Source organism: Dermacentor variabilis, chromosome 9 (genome assembly GCF_050947875.1).
Source record: "Dermacentor variabilis isolate Ectoservices chromosome 9, ASM5094787v1, whole genome shotgun sequence".
NCBI lineage: Eukaryota > Metazoa > Arthropoda > Arachnida > Ixodida > Ixodidae > Dermacentor > Dermacentor variabilis.
The window spans coordinates 1,494,730-1,514,556 of NC_134576.1; the positions used below are offsets into that span (position 1 = coordinate 1,494,730).

Here is a 19,827-nt window from a genome sequence, read left to right on the forward strand (position 1 = left end):
CAGCTTCTTTTCTGCTGTGCCAGGAAATCAATTTGCGTGCAACTTTTCCTCGCGTTGTGCTGAGTTTCGTAACTATGCAGATGAGAAGGGAGTCCTCGAGGAAGAGAAAGCTCCTTATCAAAACACAGAGAATTAGGCGCCTGCATGCTACTCTGCGTTGAGAAAAGGTCTACGCAGAGAGCATAACAGGGACGGGGAAGAAAAGAAATGGCAAGGAAATATTTATCATGGTATCCACAGGTGTGAAAAATAGTGATGATGCTGATGTAAACAGGCTCGATGCTTGTCAATTAAGTGAACTTCTTCAAGGAAAATGAAAACAAATCTATAGCTCCAGGTAGCCTTGAATAAGATGGCATAGGACCTAGTGTTCCTGCCAGATCAAGTGATTGTTGAGAAGCACGGGCAATTCTACTGAAATAATTCATCCTCTTGTGTCGATGTGTCGATAACCTTGGAATTCTAATACATTGCGCTATTTGTCATGCCTGGTTCTAGGTTCAAGAATGTATAGATTTAGAGTCGGTGATACGTTGCCTCAACCTCATAGAAAAGATGATATGGAAGTGTTTATTTTATGACAGGGTTAACATAGAGTGAATAAAGTGACGCCGAAGCGATGTTCTTTAGCTTTTATTCCTTTGTTCGCATTAACTACCGCTCTTCGTAAATTCTGTAAGCGCGCACGAAGTATTTCCAAATGTGGAGTTTCTCAACGCACTCCCGAGCCCAATCCGCGCACTAAGTTTGGAAGCGGTTTCAGTATGGGCCCAGCCCGGAGCCAGTCCTTAAGCTCCTGTCCCGAAAACTAAATGTAGCAACCGATTGAGGTAGGCTTGACGTTCGTAAAAATGACAAAGATGCTCCGCTGTCGACGACGACGCCGAAGAGACTACCTCGACGACATAACAACGGCACGCCACCGTTCCAATGAAGTCTGGAAGCGAAGAATACGCCGACGAAAGGCGACCTGAGGACGCCGCGTAGCAGCGACAGGTCAACGGGACGCAGCCGTGATCTGACGCCAAGGCCTAACCGCAATGGAAGGCGGAGAACCTAAGACCTCGACATGCTTCTCGAAGGCCACGAAGTCACCGCGCTTGTAGAAACTGGAGCCGACAATTCCGTCATCTGTCGATTATTCGCTGCCAACTTTAAGAAAGTCAAGACAGCATGGAATGGCCCTGAAATTTGGACAGCTGGAGGACCCCTCCTAACGTCGACGCGAATCCGCATGTCGAGAATTACAGTTGATGACCGGACCTACCCTGTGACATTCGTCGTACTCCAACAGTACTTCTCGGCGCAGATTTCCTAAACCAACACGGCGCAATCGTCGACCTGAGGGCGAGGTCGATAACGTGTTACACAAACTAAGCCACACCGACGGAAAGGCTTTCCCGTCAGCCTGTCCTGATTGTGCTTGAAGACCGATTCAGCATCCCGTCTAGCCCCAGCATTGTCATTTTCGTCGGCAGTGAAACACTCGCAGACGTGGAAGGCGTCATCGAGGGCCATCAGGGTCCACTGCTCGACTGTGAAATTTGCGTCGCAAGAGGGATCGCTCGTCTTTATGGAGGGAAAGCGAGAGTGATGCTGACAGACTTCAGCCAGGAGTTCAAACACAGGGCACGACGATCCCATACATCGAGGAAATTGAGGAAACCAGTAATGCGTTTGTCCTCTCGTATCCTGCTGCATCTAGCCCGACGAACATAGTTCTGGAACCGGACTACGACATAAATCCAAGTCTCCCCATAAGTAAGCAGTGACAGCTCATAAGTCTTCTCCGAAGATACAAAGACTATTTTTCGACGTCATCGAGGATTCTACAAACACCAGTGGCCAAGCCTCGCATAATAACCGAAGAGTACGCTCGACCACTCCACCAGAGTACAAGTTTCCACGCGAGAATGTGAAGCTATAAAGCAACAAGACGGCGAAATGCTGCGCAACGAAATCATCCAGCCGTCTAAGAGCCCATGGGAATCTCCTGTAGTCCTGCGTCAGCGAGGCTCTTGTAGTCTGTTAGGCTGCGTATGTGGGCCCCCTTAATTGCGAACTGTCAATTGCTGTGCGTCAAACGCCGTATGCACATAAATGGAATGGCGAGACGCGACTAGTTCTACCTCCACGATGTTGAGCCTCCGAAGATAATGAGCCACCGGGGGGTGTGCATACCCACGCATGTTGCAAAACGCGGCACGATACCTTTTACTAATCAATTCCGGCACGTAGAAAAGGCACGCACCTTGCAGTACTCCGAGGACGCACACTGCTTTACCATAGACAAGGTGATTGCGCAATACTCGATGTCTCACAGTGCAGCATGATTGCGAGGTCACTCGAAAATAACGCTTTGTCACATACAACACAGGCCACACAAAATTGGTTCCCCACAAACTCCCTATGAAACCTGGCCGCCGTTCCGTCGAAACGCTCCAAGTTTGCGGGATCAGGACCGCATGGACGGTTCGCATTTATTCCCGCCTCGCCATCCTGATAGGCAGCACGTTTACGAGATCGCCCCCACGGGAGACCGGAAGGAGAGGAAAGGAGGTACACAAGCGCTTGGAACGCCGACAAAGAGAGGGCGGTGTGAAGTTGACATGGCGGGGCGGGGGTTGTAGTATTTGTTCTTATCAGCTTAATATCTGATACGGGTTGTATTTGCACCTTAGATATCAAACTCATCTTTGCAATTTGGCGGAGTGCTTAAAGCCTCCTTCAACTCCGCCGTGGGTCGGCCAGATATAGCCGTACCATCAGGATCGGCCCGCGTAAGGTGAGGAAGTCGAGATCTACACCGCTAGATAGACGCACTCAATTTTTTTAGAGAAAGTCATATAGTCAAATAGTCAGAAAGTCAGATAACCATACACAGCTTCGCTGTAAATGGACCGAACCCTACGTTTCTGCGTCGATTATCGTCGACCGAACAAGACCACGAAAGAGGATGTACGCTCCCTCCCACGGATAGAAGACGCATTGTATCGGCTCTGCAGCGCTAAATGCTCCTCATCGACAGATCTCAGGACGGGCTACTGATAGATAGAGCTCAAGGAGAGGGATCGCGAAAACGCCGCCTTCAACACCTCAGACGGCCTCTATGAGTTCAAGGTGATGCCATTTCGACTGCGCTCGGCGCCTACAACGTTCCAGCGTGTGATGGACATGGTGTTAGCAGGATTGAAATGGCAGAGCTGTCTTATTTTATTGTTTGAGGTGGTCGTCGTTGCTGGAAATTTGCTGCGTTGCTGGCCGCTTGCGACAGTACTACAGGCCATCAAGTCATTAGGGCTCACTGAGAAGCCACAAAAGTGCAGCTTCGCTTTCGATGACCTTCTGTTCCTCGGCCACGTCATAAGCAAATATGAAGTCCGCCCCGACCTGCAGAACACAGCTGCCATCGCAAAGTTTCAGCAGCCCACGGACAAGGAGGCAGTGCGTAGACTCCTTGGCATGTGTGCCTTCTACAGGTGCTTTCAGAAATGGTTTCAAGCGCAAAAATGAGGCACTGACAACAGAATAAAATACCCGGACAAGCGCACACTCGCAACTGATTTTCCGTGGTACTGCACTTAGGTATATCATATTGACACGCGCACTTATCTTTATCGGGCGACCACGTTTCGCCGCCTAACAAATGTAATCACACAGCGCGAGACGCGCCTGCATGTATCCGAAGTTTCTGGAAAGTTATCGATGCTTCTATGCGGCTGTCTGTTGTCGGCGAACGTTGTGATATCTGATTTCATCGCGTGGCGCGAATGGTGTAGAACTTTGTGGAAGGCACACGGTCCGGACGATTAGTCTGGAACATTCGATGACTGCTGTATAAAAGCGGACGCGCTTGACCCGCTGATCAGATTTTCGACATCGCCTACCGTGTTCGCCGCTATCGTTGTGCTATAAGCGCAGCCTGTTCTTGTGGGCACAGTACCCAATAAAAGTTACTTTTGCCTTTCACAGTATTTGCTACTGTGTTCTTCAACGTCACCACCACGTGACATCTGGTGGAGGTGCTTTTCGCTCATGTACCGGACGCCCCCGACAAGCCGTGATCCAAGCCCGGACCGCAAAGAGAACACCAAAGTAGTCCAGGAGCATCGAGAAAGGCGCCGTCTTCAACAGCTGCCCCCGGAGCACGGACTTCTACCTGAGAAGACCAAGAAGATTCTAGCCAAAACCCCAATGGCAGCCCCAGCGTCCGACATCGTGCTGCAGCAGCCCAGGGAACCTCCGACGTTCCGCGGATCAACATTCGAGGACACGGAAACCTGGCTTGAGCCGTATGAGAGGGTCGCTGCATTTAACAGCTGGGCCAGCGACGACAAACTGCGACATGTCTTCTTCGCATTGGAAGACGCTGCCAGGACGTGGTTCGAGAATCGAGAAACCACCTTAACGACGTGGGACCTGTTCCGAAGCGGCTTCTTGCAAACATTCACAAGCGTGGTGCGAAAAGAGCGAGCCCAAGCTTTACTAGAAACCAGAGCGCTGCTGCCAAATGAGACAATCGCGAACTTCACGGAGGAGATGGCCCGTCTTTTCCGGCACGCCGACCCGGAAATGTCGGAGGAGAAAAAAGTCCGCTTCCTGATGCGGGGCGTGAAGCAAGAACTTTTCGCCGGACTTATTCGTAACCCACCGAAGACTGCGGCTCAGTTTTCTGCGGCGGAATCGATGATCGAGAAAACTCTGGAGATGCGCACCCGGTAATATAACCGCCAGGGGCTCACGCCGCAGTGCGCCATCCAAGGACTGCGTTCTCACGACATTCAAGAGACCATCAGGGCCATTGTGCGCGAAGAACTGCGCCAGGTCCTGCCTTCGTCGCAGCCTCAAGTGGCCTAGATCGCCGACATTGTGAACGATGAGGTTCAGCGATCCCTTGGCGTTCCTGAGGTACAACCTCAATTACCGCAGCCCCAGCCAGAAGCGATGACCTACGCCGCCGTCGCACGCCGTCAAGGCCCCTCTCCGCGACCGCGCCAGGGTCCTGTAACGCCGCAATTCCGTTGTCTGCCGCCGCCGCCGCCAGCACGCCCACCCGTCGCCCAGCGCACCTACGCGAGGAAGACGGACATTGGCGAGCCCCCGACCACCACCCGCTCTGCTATCACTGCGGAGAAGCCCACCATGTATACCGCCGATGCCCATACCCCGACATGTGACGTAGAGGGTTCGCCGTCAACGCGCCGCGTCCACAGCTTGGGGAGCGCCCACGTGACATCTCCGATTACCTAGCCACCACTCAGTGCTACTCTTGACGACCGTCCCGTTCGCCGTCACCAGGCCGCTACCTGTCGTCGCAGTGCCGTCCATACATTGGCCCAGCCCGGTGCCGGTGAGCGAACCCAACGCCGGAAATTAAAAGCAGCAACCGATGGAGCTGCGGTTGCGGTTCGTCGAACTGACGAAGATCCTCCGCCGCCGACGAAGGCGCCGGAGAAACTACCTCGACGACATAACGACGCGTCGCCGTCCCGACGAAGTGTTAAAGCACAGAATACGACGACGAAAGACGACCTGACGACGTCCCATACCAGCCACAGGTCAACGCGACACAGCCGTGATCCGACGCCAAGACCTAACTGTGACGCGAGGCAAAGAACCACCGAACTCGACGTGGTTCTCGACGGCCACGCAGTCACCGCCTTAGTCGAAACAGGGGCCGATTACTCCGACATGAGTGGACACATCGCCGCCCAGTTGAAGAAGGTTAAGACTGCATGGGAAGGCCCTGAAATTCGGACCGCTGGAGGACACCCGATTACGCCGACTGGAATCTGCACGGCAAGAATTACCGTTCATCACCGGACTTACCCTGCCACATTCGTTATCCTCCAACAATGTTCACGCGACGTCATTCTCGTCATGGACTTCCTAAACCAACACGGCGCAGCCATCGACCTGAAGTCGAAGTCGATAACCCTGACTGAAGATCAAGCGATACGGCCGGAGAGCTCTCGTAGTCAGCATGCCTTAAGCGTGCTCGAACGTCGAGTCAGCATCCCGCTTCGCTCCAGCATTGTCATTTCCGTGGGCACAGAAACACCTGCCGACGTAGAAGGCGTTGTCGAGGGTGACCAACGCCTACTGCTAGACCGCGAAATTTGCGTCCGAAGAGGGATCGCTCGACTCCGCGGAGGGGAAACGGAAGTGATGCTAACCAACTTCCGCAAAGAGTTCAAGCACATCAGCAAGGGCACGACAATCGCGTACATCGAGGAAATTGTGGAAACGAGCACTGCCTTTGTTCTCTGAGATTTTGCAACATCTACGCCGCCGACCATAGTCCCCAAACCAGACTTCGACGTAAATCCATGTCTCCCCATGAGCAAGCAGCAAAAGCTCAGACGTCTTCTCCGATAATACAAGGACCGCTTTTGGACTTCATCGAAGAGTCGACGAACACCAGTTGCAAAGCATCGCATAATCGAAGAGTGTGCTCAACCACTCCGCCAGAGCCCTTACCGAGTTTCGCCGCGAGAACGTGAAGCTATTCGGCAACAAGTCGACGAAATGCTCCGCGACGACATCATCCAGCCGTCGGAAAGCCCGTCGGCATCTCCTGTTGTCCTGGTGAAGAAAAAAGACGGAACCCTTTGTTTCTGCGTCGATTATCGTCGTCTGAGCAAGGTCACGAAGAAGGACGTATACCCCGTCCCACGAATAGATGACGCATTGGATCGGCTCTGCAACGCAACATACTTCTCGACGATGGACCTCAAGTTTGGCTACTGGCAAATAGAAGTCGACGAAAAAGATCGCGAAAACACCGCCTTCATTACCCCAGACGGCTTCTACGAGTTCAAGGTTATGCCGTTCGGACTGTGCTTGGCGCCTGCAACGTTCGCGCGCCTAGTGGACACGGTTTTAGCAGGATTGAAGTGGCAGACCTGTCTCCTATACTTGGAAGACGTAATCATCTTCGACGGAAGTTTCGACGATCACCTTAGGTGGCTTGCAACAGTACTAGAGGCCATCAAATCATCAGGGCTCACTCTGAAGCCAGGAAAGTGCCGCTTCGCTTACGACGAGGTTCTGTTCCTAGGCCACGTCATCAGCAAATCTGGAGTACGCCCCGACCCGCAGAAAACAGCTGCCATCGCAAAGTTCCCGCAGCCCATCGACAAGAAGACAGTGCGTAATTTCCTTGGCACATGTGCCTACTACAGGCGCTTTGTCAAAGACTTTTCACGCATCGCTCAGCCGCGAACGAATCTAACCAAATCTGATGTCGAGTTCAAGTGGCAAACGCCGCAGGCCGACGCATTTCAAGAACTAAAACGGCGCATCCAGTCACCGCCGGTACTTGCACACTTCGACGAAGACGCCGATACCGAAATTCACGCTAACGCCAGCAGCCTAGGCCTCGGTGCCGTCTTAGCCCAAAAGAATGACGGACATGAACGGGTGATATCTTTGCTAGCCGGTCGCTGTCAAAAACGGATGGCAATTATTCTACGACTGAAAAGGGATGCCTCGCCATCATTAGGGCTACTGTAAAATTCGGCCCTTACCTATATGACGGGCCATTCACAGTCGTCAGCGACCATCACGCGTTGTGTTGGATAGCTAACCTAAAGGACACTTCAGGACGGCTGGCGAGGTGGAGCCTCAGATTACAAGAATATGACGTCACGGTAATGTGCAAGTCCGGGCGAAAACTCACGACTGCCTATCACGCGCCCCCATCGATCCCCCGCCGGAAGACGACGAGGATGACGACGCCTTCCTCAGAATAATAAGCGCAGAAGACTTCAATAAACAGCAACGAGCAGACCCGGAGCTAAAAGGTCTCGTCGAGTATTTGGAATGGAACGCCGACGTAGTACCAGGGACATTTAAGCGCGGATTGTCTTCGTTCACATTACAAAACAACCAGCTCGTAAAGAAGAACTGATCACCAGTCCGCGCAAGCTACCTTCTTGTTGTTCCGTCAGCGCTGCGTCGAGAAATACTGTAAGCCCTACATGACGATCCAACCGCTGGGCACCTCGGACTCTCCCGAACGCTGTCGAGGGTACAGGAAATGTATTACTGGCCGCGTCTGATCGCCGACGTTGCTCGTTACGTCAAGTCATGATGAGTCTGTCAGCGACGCAACACACCACCGAAAAGGCCAGCAGGATTACTGCAGCCGATCAAACCTCCTTGCCGACCATTTCAGCAGATCCGGATGGATTTGTTGGGATCGTTTCCGGCGTCAACATTCGCAAATAAGTGGATCGTCGTGGCGACGGCTATCTCACCCGCTTTGCTGAAACTAAAGCTCTACCGAAAGGCAGCGCAGCCGAAGCGGCGAAATTTTTCGTCGAGAACATTCTGCTGCGACATGGTGCTCCAGAAGTCGTCATCACTGACAGAGGAACAGCGTTTAAAGCAGAGTTCAGCCAAGCCATACTGCAGTACAGCGATACAAGCCACAGTAGGACAACTGCCTATCACCCGCAGACGAATGGTCTCACGGAGCGCCTGAACAAGACCCTCGCCGATATGCTAGCAATGTACGTAGACGTCGAACACAAGACGTGGGACGTGGTCCTGCCGTACGTAACATTCGCTTACAAGACGGCGGTGCAAGAAACAACACAGTTCACGCCATTTAGCCTGGTTTACGGCAGAAACCCGACGACGACGCTCGACGCCATACTGCCGCGCGTCACCAAAGAAGATAATCTTGACGTCGCGACCTTTCTCCAGCGCGCCGAAGAAGCCCGATAACTCGCCCGCCTACGGATCAAGAACCAGCAGCGTACCGACAGCCGACACTACAACCTCCGACGACGCTTCGTCGAGTACCAACCCGGTGACCGTGTTTGGGTTTGGACCCCTATACGCCGACGAGGACTCAGCGAGAAGCTTTTGCGTCGCTATTTCGGACCGTACAAGATCATCCGACGTATTGGTGCACTGCATTATGAGGTCGTGCCAGACGGCATTTCGCTATCACAGTGGCGCCGCTCGTGACCTGAAATAGTCCACGTTGTGCGACTCACGCCGTACTACCAGCGTTAATGAACTTTGGGACTTCGCGTAACTGACCTTTGGACTGTGTTTCTTTTCGTTGTTTTGTTACTCATGTTTAATAAGTGTTCTTTTGTGTTTCGCTCTATTATATTTGTAGCATCGGGACGATGCTTTTTAAGAGGGGGGTATTGACATGTGTACTTATCTTTATCGGGCGACCACGTTTCGCCGCCTAACAAATGTAATCTCACAGCGCGGGATGTGCCTGCATGTATCCGAAGTTTCTGGAAAGTTATCGATGCTTCTATCCGGCTTTGTGTTGTCGCCGAACGCTGTGTTATCCGATTTCATCGCGTGACGCGAATAGTGTAGAACTTTGTGGAAGGCACGTGGGTCCGAACGATTAGTCTGGAGCATTCGACGACTGCTGTATAAAAGCGGACGCGCTTGACCCGCTGATCAAGTTTTCGACGTTCGCCGACCATGTTTGCCGCTATCTTTGTGCTATAAGCGCAGCCTCTTTTTGTGGGCACAGGTTCGCCCAATAAAAGTTAGTTTTGTCTTTCACAGTAATTACTACTGCGTTCCTCAACGTCACCACCACGTGACAATATCCAGCTTTCCTGGACACGTACCAACTAGCGCTCCAAGCGGGCACGGCGCGAAGCTAGCGCGTTTTCAATGGAAGGAGCTGGTTTTTCGCGAAAAACAAAAGCTGCAGGTCGATTATTGGCAAAGGCAGGCTTCAGACGTGTTCTGGAAGACAATCCACACGAGCCAAATGCAGTGATCACGCTATGACACGTAAGAATTTTGTTCGCAAAGCGGTGAAAGATTAAGCAATGGAAGCCTATGGAAACGACAAAAATTTGTACTCAATTTTCGAGACAAGAACGATGCCTGTGATAAAACTTTGGCATCTATCGTAATACCCAGTGCGGCGTATGTAGTTCGGAGACTCAGCTTTCGATTGATGCCGACCTAGGCTCTCCACACATGGCGTAACACCGTTCCCAAAAGCGATTTTTGTAGCAGTGTCGTGAAACTTCACGTGGCATCTATAAAAGCATAAGCGTACCGCCTGGCGAAGCCTCAGAAGTCGTAGCCGAGTGGTAGAATCGCGCGCATCTTTAGTCCCGAGTTACGGTAGATGCGGTTCGATTCCTGCTTCGCACTTCTTTTTAAGCCGCATAGGACCTAGTTTTGAAGTCTCTCACTAGATGGCAGAAACACAAAACCCAAGATTTGCTTTCGGTTCTCGTTTTTAGCAGCGGAGTTTTTTTAAGCCGCATAGAACTTAGTTTTATAGTCTCCTACCAGATGGCAGGGACACAAAACTCAATATGTGCTTTGGTTGTGGTTTTCCAGTGAGCCTCTTGAAATATTGTTTTCCATTTTTGCTTCCTAAAACGTAGCAGTGTCGTGTTCATTTGCTAGGTAATTGCTTCTATGAAGATTTTATTTATTAGACTTCATAACTAGAAGACTGCGCATGGCTTTGTGTAATGCGAAAGGAAAACAAACTTTCGGGGTTTGTAGCGTGGAACCTGGCAGAATATGGCTATTCTTATGCGTTGCTCCGGAAGGTCCATTTTCTTCGACTTTTGGCTGTCCTTAATGGCACACACTCTGAGCGAATCAGGCCCACCTGGACCACAATGCCACCCGGTGACCAGTGCCATTGCTACGTCTGCTAGGCAGAGTCGCTGCCCGAACGTTAATAATTTCTAAAGATTCATCCAAATAAGAAATGCACCAACTAGGAGAAATTGTGCAGCGTCTGGGTTAACAGCTACTGTTAATGTGTTCCGTACAGCCAAGTGGTATGAATCCGTAGGTGTGGCCGTAAAAAAACCATTTGAATAAATGTGCCATGCTGTATGTGCCCCGGCCGCTCTACAGAGAAGCTAGCTTGGCGAGCCGTCAGCATTTAGGATCAACATATAGCGTACCTCGTTCGGTGCATTTGCTTTTAATACGCACCATTCTTTGGCGAGTACCCCAGCAATTTGGTAGCTAAATCGTGCAAAATTGTGTCTGTAATGCCAAAAAACTTTGCGCATTTCCCATATAAAAACATAGGTCTTCATAGAAAGGGTTGGAGTGGCGAACTTGAAATCGGAAGTGGCATCAGCATAAATTTGGGCGTGATACAGGGATGGACCGATCTGAATTTGGTAGTGATATGGGAGTGGCCTAACCTAAATTTGGGGTGAAATGGTAACGAGCCAAGCCGAATTTGACGCTGATATGGGGATGGCCTAACCTAAATTTGAGGTGATCTAGGGGTGGGTAAGCCTAAGTATGGTGGAATATGGGGGTGATCCAGCCTGGATTTGGGGATGAATGGGGGTGGGAGAACCTAAATTTGGGGTTGATATGGGGGGGAGGGCCACCCTAACCATGGGGGCGATATGGCGCTGCGCCATGCTGAATCGGGGGTGATATGGGGGTGGGCTAACCTATATTTGGGAGTGATTTGCGGTGGGCCATCCTATATTTGAGGTGATAGAGGGGTGGGCCAGGCTATGTTTGGGGCTGATATTGGGGTGGGCCAACCTAAACTTGGGGGTGACATGGGGACGGGCCATCCTGTATTTGGTGGTGATATGGGCTTGGTCCTACCTAAATGGTGGGGGGGGGGGGCAATCTCGGGGTCGGCCAATCTGAATTTGGGGGCGATATGGGGGTGGGCGAACCGGATCTGTGGGCTGCGTCGACTCGAAATTTCGGGGCGATTTGTTGAAATTCGTAGGTGGACAAACTTCAAAATTAGGGGTGGCCTAATTGAAATTTGCGATTGGGCCAGCTTGACGTTTAAGGCTGGGCGAAATGAAAATCGGGCGTGGCCGACTTTAAATTTGGGGGTGGGCTAATTTAAATTTTAGGCTGTGCCAACTTGAAACACCAGCGGTGTTTCTGCATCCTTTTCAGCTTCGCAAAGTACGTATATTAATAATTGTTACCCAATACCCCTCAAGGTGAGCTACCATTCCAGCCTTCCCAGTCCACTGCGCTAATTATATCACAGGAGTGCCCTCATCATGACGACTGCGACGTTCGATGCAGAAATTCACAAGAACTTATCGCAGATCGAGCTGACCATTTTCACACCAATGTCATCGCTAACACTACTTGCTCGTGCTAGACGCAACACAAGCTTACGACGATCATAATTCAACTTTCAATTGCACGCTAGTCGACACGCTTTCAGTGCACAATCTCGCCAATCATCTGGATAGGAATGAATGAATGAATGAATGAATGAATGAATGAATGAATGAATGAATGAATGAATGAATGAATGAATGAATGTATGGTGTTTATTGGCGCAAGGGCCAGGTATGGCCAAAGAGCGCCAAGCCAGTGTTGATGAGTTTGCAGTGGAGTTATGACTTCTATGAAGTTGATGGGAAGTGGCTGTAAAGGAGGCCTTAAAAATGGTCGCGCTAATGTGCATAATGTCTATGTGTAATAAGATTGTGGCAATGAGGAAAGACGCGTACAATGAGCAATAGGGTGCATTGCGAATTAATAATATAACATAAAAATGTATAAGATTCTAAAATTCACTAGAGCACCATGGCCTCGTTAGAGCCCCTGAGACACAAGGGCCTAGAGGCATGTGCTATATAAATATTTATCACAGCGGCATCCTCTGGAAAGAAGATGCGCTACGAGTTTAACGGTCTTATTACATGCAGGACAACATCATTTAAAAAGTTGAGGATTGCCTTGGTGTTAAAAAGTGGTTCCTTACCAAGAAACATATCCGGGTGTAGAGGGATGTAATAATGGTATGCAAGCGGAAAATGTTTCTTTCTCTCCGTTTCGGCTTCCCGACACTCCGGGAGCACATGGAGGACGGTCAACCTCTCGCCGCATCTACCACAGGTTGGAGGTTAACTTCCAGTAAGCAGATAACTATGGGTGCCACATGTGTGTCCTATTCTGAGGCGACAGAATAGGACATCAGTTCGCTGAGATTTTGTTGGGGAGGGCCAAAAACCTAACTGTGGCTTTATAAAGTGCAGTTTGTTATTTGTTTGCGCGTCCCACGTGCACTGCCAGTGATTTCGCAGCTTATTTCGTAAGAAAGGCCTCAGATCTGTGACAGGCACATCAGCGGTAGGGTTAACAGCTTGCGATGTGATTGACGTGGCCATCTGGTCCGCGAGAATGTTACCTTCGATTCCCCTATGGCCAGGGACCCAGCATATTATGATATTCTCGTTAGATGAGTACGCTTTACACAATACCGAATACAGTTCTTTGAATACGGGATTTTTATGTTTGTAGAGTGACATTAAGGCTGTTACGTTTCGCCTACGACGCGCGGTTTAGCCGGCGCAGCTGCAACAAAGCGGCAGACATTTTGGCCCGTTCGGCGTCGCCGCTGCGCCTCCCCGCCAAGCGCGTCCAGGCATGTTCCGATGCCACGTGTCTTCATGTGCGTATGTGAGTGTATGTGCATATTGGTGCCCACGCTTGTCGAAGCGCGGCAGCCGGGGAGAGGAGCTCCCAACCCCTGTGAAGCGAGGGGGTCTGACAGGTGACACGACAGTGTGAGCCACCTTCTCCTCCCCATTGTGCCCGACCGGTGGCGACACGACAGTATGCGTCACCTTCTCCTCCCCATTGTACCCGACCGGCGGCGACACGACAGTATGCGTCACCTTATCCCATTGTGCCCGAGCGGCACAGTCACGTGCTCATCTATAGAGGGGTTCCTTCTTGCCCTCAACTGCGAGAGTATAAAAGCAGCTGCCCCCGGACGCCAAAGGAGGGCTCCGATTTCTTCTGTTGAGTAAAGTGCACTCCCGTCTCTCTACTTCGGTCAACCTGACCGCCAACTCTTTGCGATGTTAGAATAAACAAGTTGTTTTGTTGTTACCAGTCGACTCATGCTTTGCCGGGACCTTCGGATGCTTCCAGTTGTACCCCAGGTCGCCAGGCCAACGCTACCCTTGGGGCTTGCGACCCAGGTGCAACCACGGGCGTCAGCGCCGAGTTTCCAACAACTCGTACCAGCGGTGCGATTACAACAACTGTCTGCCAGCGGTGAGATCGCGACAACGGAGGCCAGCAGCGAAGATATGCAGTTGACTGTATGCTGAGCAGCTCAACGACGATCCGGGAGCAGTGCAACGAGCCCTGTGTGATGACTGGTTGCCTGCAGCGGAACGACTGCGCTGAACTCTTGGCTGCGAGGTTTGGTGAGTGCGGGACTTTCTTCTTCTGAGCTTTGCCAGGCTTTTGTTAGTGTCAGAAACAGAGCTGGTAATTGTGGTTGTCGTTGCTGCCGGGTTAGTTTGCGGCAAGACAATAATAGGCAGTAGAGAAAGCAGCATTCAGAGCAGCCATGGATTTGAAGTCGTTGCGCAAACCGAAATTGTTGGAGCTTGCAAGAGAGTTGGGTCTGGATGTCTCGGACAAACTCAGAAAACCAGAACTACTAAAGGCTATTCTTGAGTTAGAGGCTGAGGATGACGAGCTGTCGGAATGCCTTGAGACTATTGAGGAGAGGTCAAAAAGACAGGAGCGCGAACTTAAAGAGCAAAAAGAGAAACAGGAGCGCGAACTTAAAGAACAGAAAGAGAAAGAAGAGCGTGAACGTAAAGAAGAGAAAGAAAAAGAAGAGCGTCAACACGCTTTGGAAATGAAGCGTCTCGAGATAGAGATGGAACGCGCTCGTAATGGAAGTCAGGCACACGGTGCAGGAGAACGAGTATTGCTCAAAATGACTGACCTGATGCGGCCGTTTAAGCTTGGAGAGGACATTGGTTTGTTCCTGGTTAACTTTGAGCGAACGTGCGAGAAGCAGGGGTTCTCTCGGGAAACGTGGCCACAGCGCTTGCTCACTTTGTTACCCGGCGAGGCGGCCGACGTAGTCGCTCGCTTGGATAGAGAGGAGGCAGAGGATTTCGACAAAGTGAAATCGAGTCTGCTAAAAAAGTACAGGCTGTCAGCGGAGGCGTTCCGTCGGAAGTTTCGGGAAAATGAGAAAGGCAGAAGTGAGTCATACACACAGTTTGCGTACAGGCTTATGTCAAACATGCAGGAGTGGCTCAAAGAAGAGAAAGCGTTTGGTGACCACGAGAAAGTTCTGCAGTGTTTCGGGCTAGAACAGTTTTATAGTCGGTTACCGGAGAACGTGCGGTACTGGGTCTTGGATAGGCCAGACGTTTGTACGGTGGCTAAAGCCGCTGAGCTAGCCGAGGAGTTTGTGACGCGTCGGGCTCGCGGAGCTAAGGACGGTCAAAAGGGTGAATTTGGCTCGAAGTTTGAGAGGCCGAAGTTCACACCCATGAGAGCAAAGGGGAACACACGTAGTGCGGATGCGAGTGAAAGCAGTGCGACCGAACCTAAGGAGACGGCGGCAGCCGAAGCCGAACGCAGAAAGCGGTTCGAGATGAGGCAAGCGCGCGTTTGTTATACGTGCCAGAAGCCGGGTCACTTTTCGGCGCAGTGTCCGGAAACAACACCAAAAGTTGTGTTTTTTTCATTATGCAGCACTGACGAGAACATGAAGCTTCTCGAGCCTTACATGCGAGACCTCCTCGTGAACGGGAAAGAGTGCCGAGTGCTTCGCGATTCCGCAGCTACGATGGATGTAGTTCACCCCTCTTACGTAGAACCCCATATGTTCACGGGCGAGTGCGCATGGATCAAGCAAGCCGTGGAAGCTCATAGCGTGTGTCTGCCGGTAGCAAAGGTGCTTATCGAAGGACCTTTCGGAGCGCTTGAGACGGAGGCCGCAGTGTCATCTATGCTGCCCCCCCCCAGTACCCGTACCTATTTTCGAACAGGTCCGATCACCTCCTGCGCGAGAAGGGGCTTTTGTTTGGTGAGGCTAGCGTTCAGGCCTTAACCAGATCGAAGGTTCGGGAGCTCGCTGCAAAGGCGGTAGTTGCGGGGCCGACGTTATCAAACAATGAAAAAGGGTCAGAGGCGCAGCAAGCCGATATTCAGAGCACGCCCGAACTGAATAAAATTGAGTCTGTAACGTTGAAGGCGCCAGATACTGGAGAGGAAATTGCCGATGCGGGAAAGTTAGAAGAGCTATCTGCAGATTTGCTCATCGCGCCTACGTCAGACGGACTTAATAGGTTGCTAAAAGTCAGCCGGTCGGCTTTGATAGCCGAGCAAAAGAAGGATGGCAGCCTAGAAAACATACGCTGCAATGTCAAGGAAGGTATCGCCAGGAAAAATGCTCGCTTTGTGGAAAGAAGTGGAGTCCTGTACCGGAAGTATCTAGACCGCAGGGGAGTGGCGTTCGATCAGCTGATCGTGCCTCAGTGCTACCGTCAGGATCTGTTGCGCTTGTCGCACGGGGGTTCGTGGTCCGGACACCTAGGAGTTAAGAAAACTAAGGACCGTCTCTTGCAAGAGTACTATTGGCCAGGGTGTTTTCGGGACGCAGACCATTTCGTGAGGACATGTGACACTTGTCAGCGGGTGGGCAAACCAGGGGACAAATCGAGGGCGCCGTTGAAATTGGTACCTATCATTACGGAGCCTTTTAGACGGCTCGTTATTGATACAGTGGGACCTCTGCCGGTAACAGCCACGGGGTATAGACACATTTTGACTGTGATCTGCCCAGCGACAAAGTTCCCTGAAGCAGTGCCGCTTAAAGAACTCAGCTCAGTTGAGATAGTCAATGCACTACTGTCCATATTTGCGCGAGTTGGTTTTCCTGCGGAAATCCAATCAGATCAGGGCACAGTGTTTACTGGCGCTTTGACGACAACTTTTCTTGAAAGGTGTGGGGTAAAGCTGTTACACAGCTCAGTGTACCACCCACAGTCGAATTCCGTTGAGAAGCTCCACTCCGTCATGAAGCGCGTGTTGAGAGCATTGTGTTTTGAACATCAAACTGACTGGGAGCTGTGTCTGCCTGGGGTGATGTTTGCATTAAGGACCGCGCCGCATGCGGCTACGGGGTTTTCGCCAGCTGAGCTGGTGTACGGTCGCTCGCTTCGGTCTCCGCTTCGCCTGCTTCGAGAATCGTGGGAGGGCAGGGGCGACGACCCAGTCGTGGTGGAGTACGTGCTTAAGCTCCTCGAACGCTTAAGAAGGGCACAGGAGTTGTCAGGTGAAGCAATGGCAAAGGCCCAGCAGAGGGCCAAGGTTTATTATGATCGGACCGCCAGGGCCCGTCGTTTTGAGGTGGGCGATGAGGTCATGATATTGCGCACATCGCTAAACAACAAACTAGACGTGCAGTGGGAGGGCCCAGCACGAATTGTTCAGAAACTGTCGGACGTTAACTACGTGGTGAGTCTGCCAGGAAAGCGGAAAGCACAGCAAGTTTACCACTGTAATCTGCTCAAACCTTATAGACAAAGGGAAGCAGTAGTGAGCATGATGGTAAACGTTCCTGAAGAGCTTCCGGTCGAACTTCCGGGACTAGGCTCAGTGACGAACAGGGAAGACACCGGTCAAGTCATTAGTGACCTTATCAGTAAAGCACCGCTGTCGCCTGAGCAGAAAGCCGAACTACACCAGCTCTTACAAGAGTTTCAAGGTCTGTTCTCTGAGAGGCCTGGTAGGACTTCTGTCCTTACTCATGACATAGAACTTACCTCCCCAGAGCCAGTACGATCCAAGGCGTATCGGGTGTCACCCCGCCAGAACGATATTATGGAGGCTGAGGTAAATAAAATGCTACAGCTCGGTGTTATTGAGGCAGGTGAGAGTGATTATACCTCCCCTTTGATATTAGTTGAGGTACCGGGCAAGGAACCTCGTCCTTGCGTCGACTACCGCAGGCTTAATTCCATCACTAAGGATCAAATTTATCCGATCCCTAACATCGAGGAGCGCCTTGAGAAAGTTAGTAGCGCTCAGTTTATTTCCACCCTAGATCTTGTCAGGGGTTATTGGCAGGTTCCACTTACAGAAGAGGCTAGTAGGTATGCGGCGTTCATTTCACCAATGGGAACATTCCGTCCTAAAGTGTTGAGTTTTGGTTTGAAGAACGCGCCATACTGTTTTTCAAGCCTCATGGATAAAGTGTTGCGGGGACAGCAAGAATTCGCTTTACCGTATCTAGACGACGTAGCGATATTCTCCGCATCCTGGTCTGAGCATATGGCACACTTGCGGGCAGTGCTAACCCGCCTGCGCGAAGCGGGCTTGACAGTCAAGGCTCCTAAGTGCCAGTTAGCACAGGCCGAGGTTGTCTACCTCGGTCACATGATTGGTCAGGGTCGTCGCCGCCCCTCTGAAATAAAGGTGGCCGCTGTGCGAGACTTCCCGCAACCGCGCACGAAGACCGATATTCGGTCGTTCTTAGGTGTCGCCGGCTACTATCAGAGGTACATCCCCAGGTACTCTGATATCGCGGCTCCCCTGACGGATGCTCTAAGAAAAACAGAGCCTCAAACAGTCGTCTGGGACGAGACAAAGGAAAGAGCTTTTAGCGCCCTAAAGAGTGCCCTAACAAGCCAGCCTGTGCTACGATCGCCAGACTATACAAAAGGGTTCGTTGTTCAGTGCGATGCTAGTGAGCGAGGCATGGGCGTTGTACTGTGCCAACGGGAAAATGGAGAAGTAGAACACCCCGTCCTGTATGCTAGTCGTAAGCTGACCAGTCGTGAGCAGGCGTATAGCGCCACCGAGAAAGAGTGTCCATGTCTCGTGTGGGCCGTTCAGAAATTGTCATGCTATCTAGCCGGCTCGAGGTTTATCATTGAGACGGATCACTGCCCTCTCCAATGGCTGCAGACCATCTCTCCCAAAAATGGCCGCCTCCTGCGCTGGAGCCTCGCTTTGCAACAATATTCCTTTGAGGTGTGTTACAAAAAAGGGAGTCTCAACGGTAACGCGATGGCTTAAGTCGAAGCCCCTAACGTAGGAATCAGCCTCAAAATTGTTTGTTACTGATGTTTTTCTTCCTGAGGCAGGATTTTTAACATATTGCTTTTGTTTAGTGTTTCAAAGTGATGACATGCTTTCTAGTGCAATTTTCCAATTTGTGGACGCGTTCTAAGTGCTGCTAGACTACTGTAAGGAACTAGGCAGTGGTATAGAAGGGGAAAGAGCCTGGCAGGGCTTAGTGAGGGTTGTGCCGTGCTTGCTGACTGAGCGGTTGAGTTTCAGCGTAGTTCTAACGCTTGCCGGGAACGAGAACAAAAATGTGAACTCTCCCGAAGTCACTTTGCAGTGTCCTGTGCGAACCTGAACGAGAGAACGAGGCCTTCTCTGCGCGCTGCGCTCAAGAAACGTCGAGGGACGCCCGACTTCGGTTATGAGCATCATCGAGCGAGATCCCTCCGGACAGCGGATGCAGTCCCCTGTCCATCGGGATCTCCTTCCCCCGGCGGGGCGGTCTGTTACGTTTCGCCTACGACGCGCGGTTTAGCCGGCGCAGCTGCAACAAAGCGGCAGACATTTTGGCCCGTTCGGCGTCGCCGCTACGCCTCCCTGCCAAGCGCGTCCAGGCATGTTCCGATGCCACGTGTCTTCATGTGCGTATGTGAGTGTATGTGCATATTGGTGCCCACGCTTGTCGAAGCGCGGCAGCCGGGGAGAGGAGCTCCCAACCCCTGTGAAGCGAGGGGGTCTGACAGGCGACACGACAGTGTGAGCCACCTTCTCCTCCCCATTGTGCCTGACCGGCGGCGACACGACAGTATGCGTCACCTTCTCCTCCCCATTGTGCCCGACCGGCGGCGACACGACAGTATGCGTCACCTTATCCCATTGTGCCCGAGCGGCACAGTCACGTGCTCATCTATAGAGGGGTTCCTTCTTGCCCTTAACTGCGAGAGTATAAAAGCAGCTGCCCCCGGACGCCAAAGGAGGGCTCCGATTTCTTCTGTTGAGTAAAGTGCACTCCCG

The 19,827-nt window shown here is 51.6% G+C and overlaps 1 protein-coding gene and 1 pseudogene across 3 annotated transcripts in view; one reads left to right on the forward strand and one right to left on the reverse strand.

The window, feature by feature from the left end:
- LOC142558244 (ATP-binding cassette sub-family C member 2-like) overlaps positions 1 to 19,827 on the reverse strand; it is a 659,669-nt gene that overhangs the window by 419,423 nt on the left and 220,419 nt on the right. The gene's annotated exons all lie outside the window — the stretch shown is intronic.
- LOC142558696 (U2 spliceosomal RNA) lies at positions 2,610 to 2,785 on the forward strand (annotated as a pseudogene).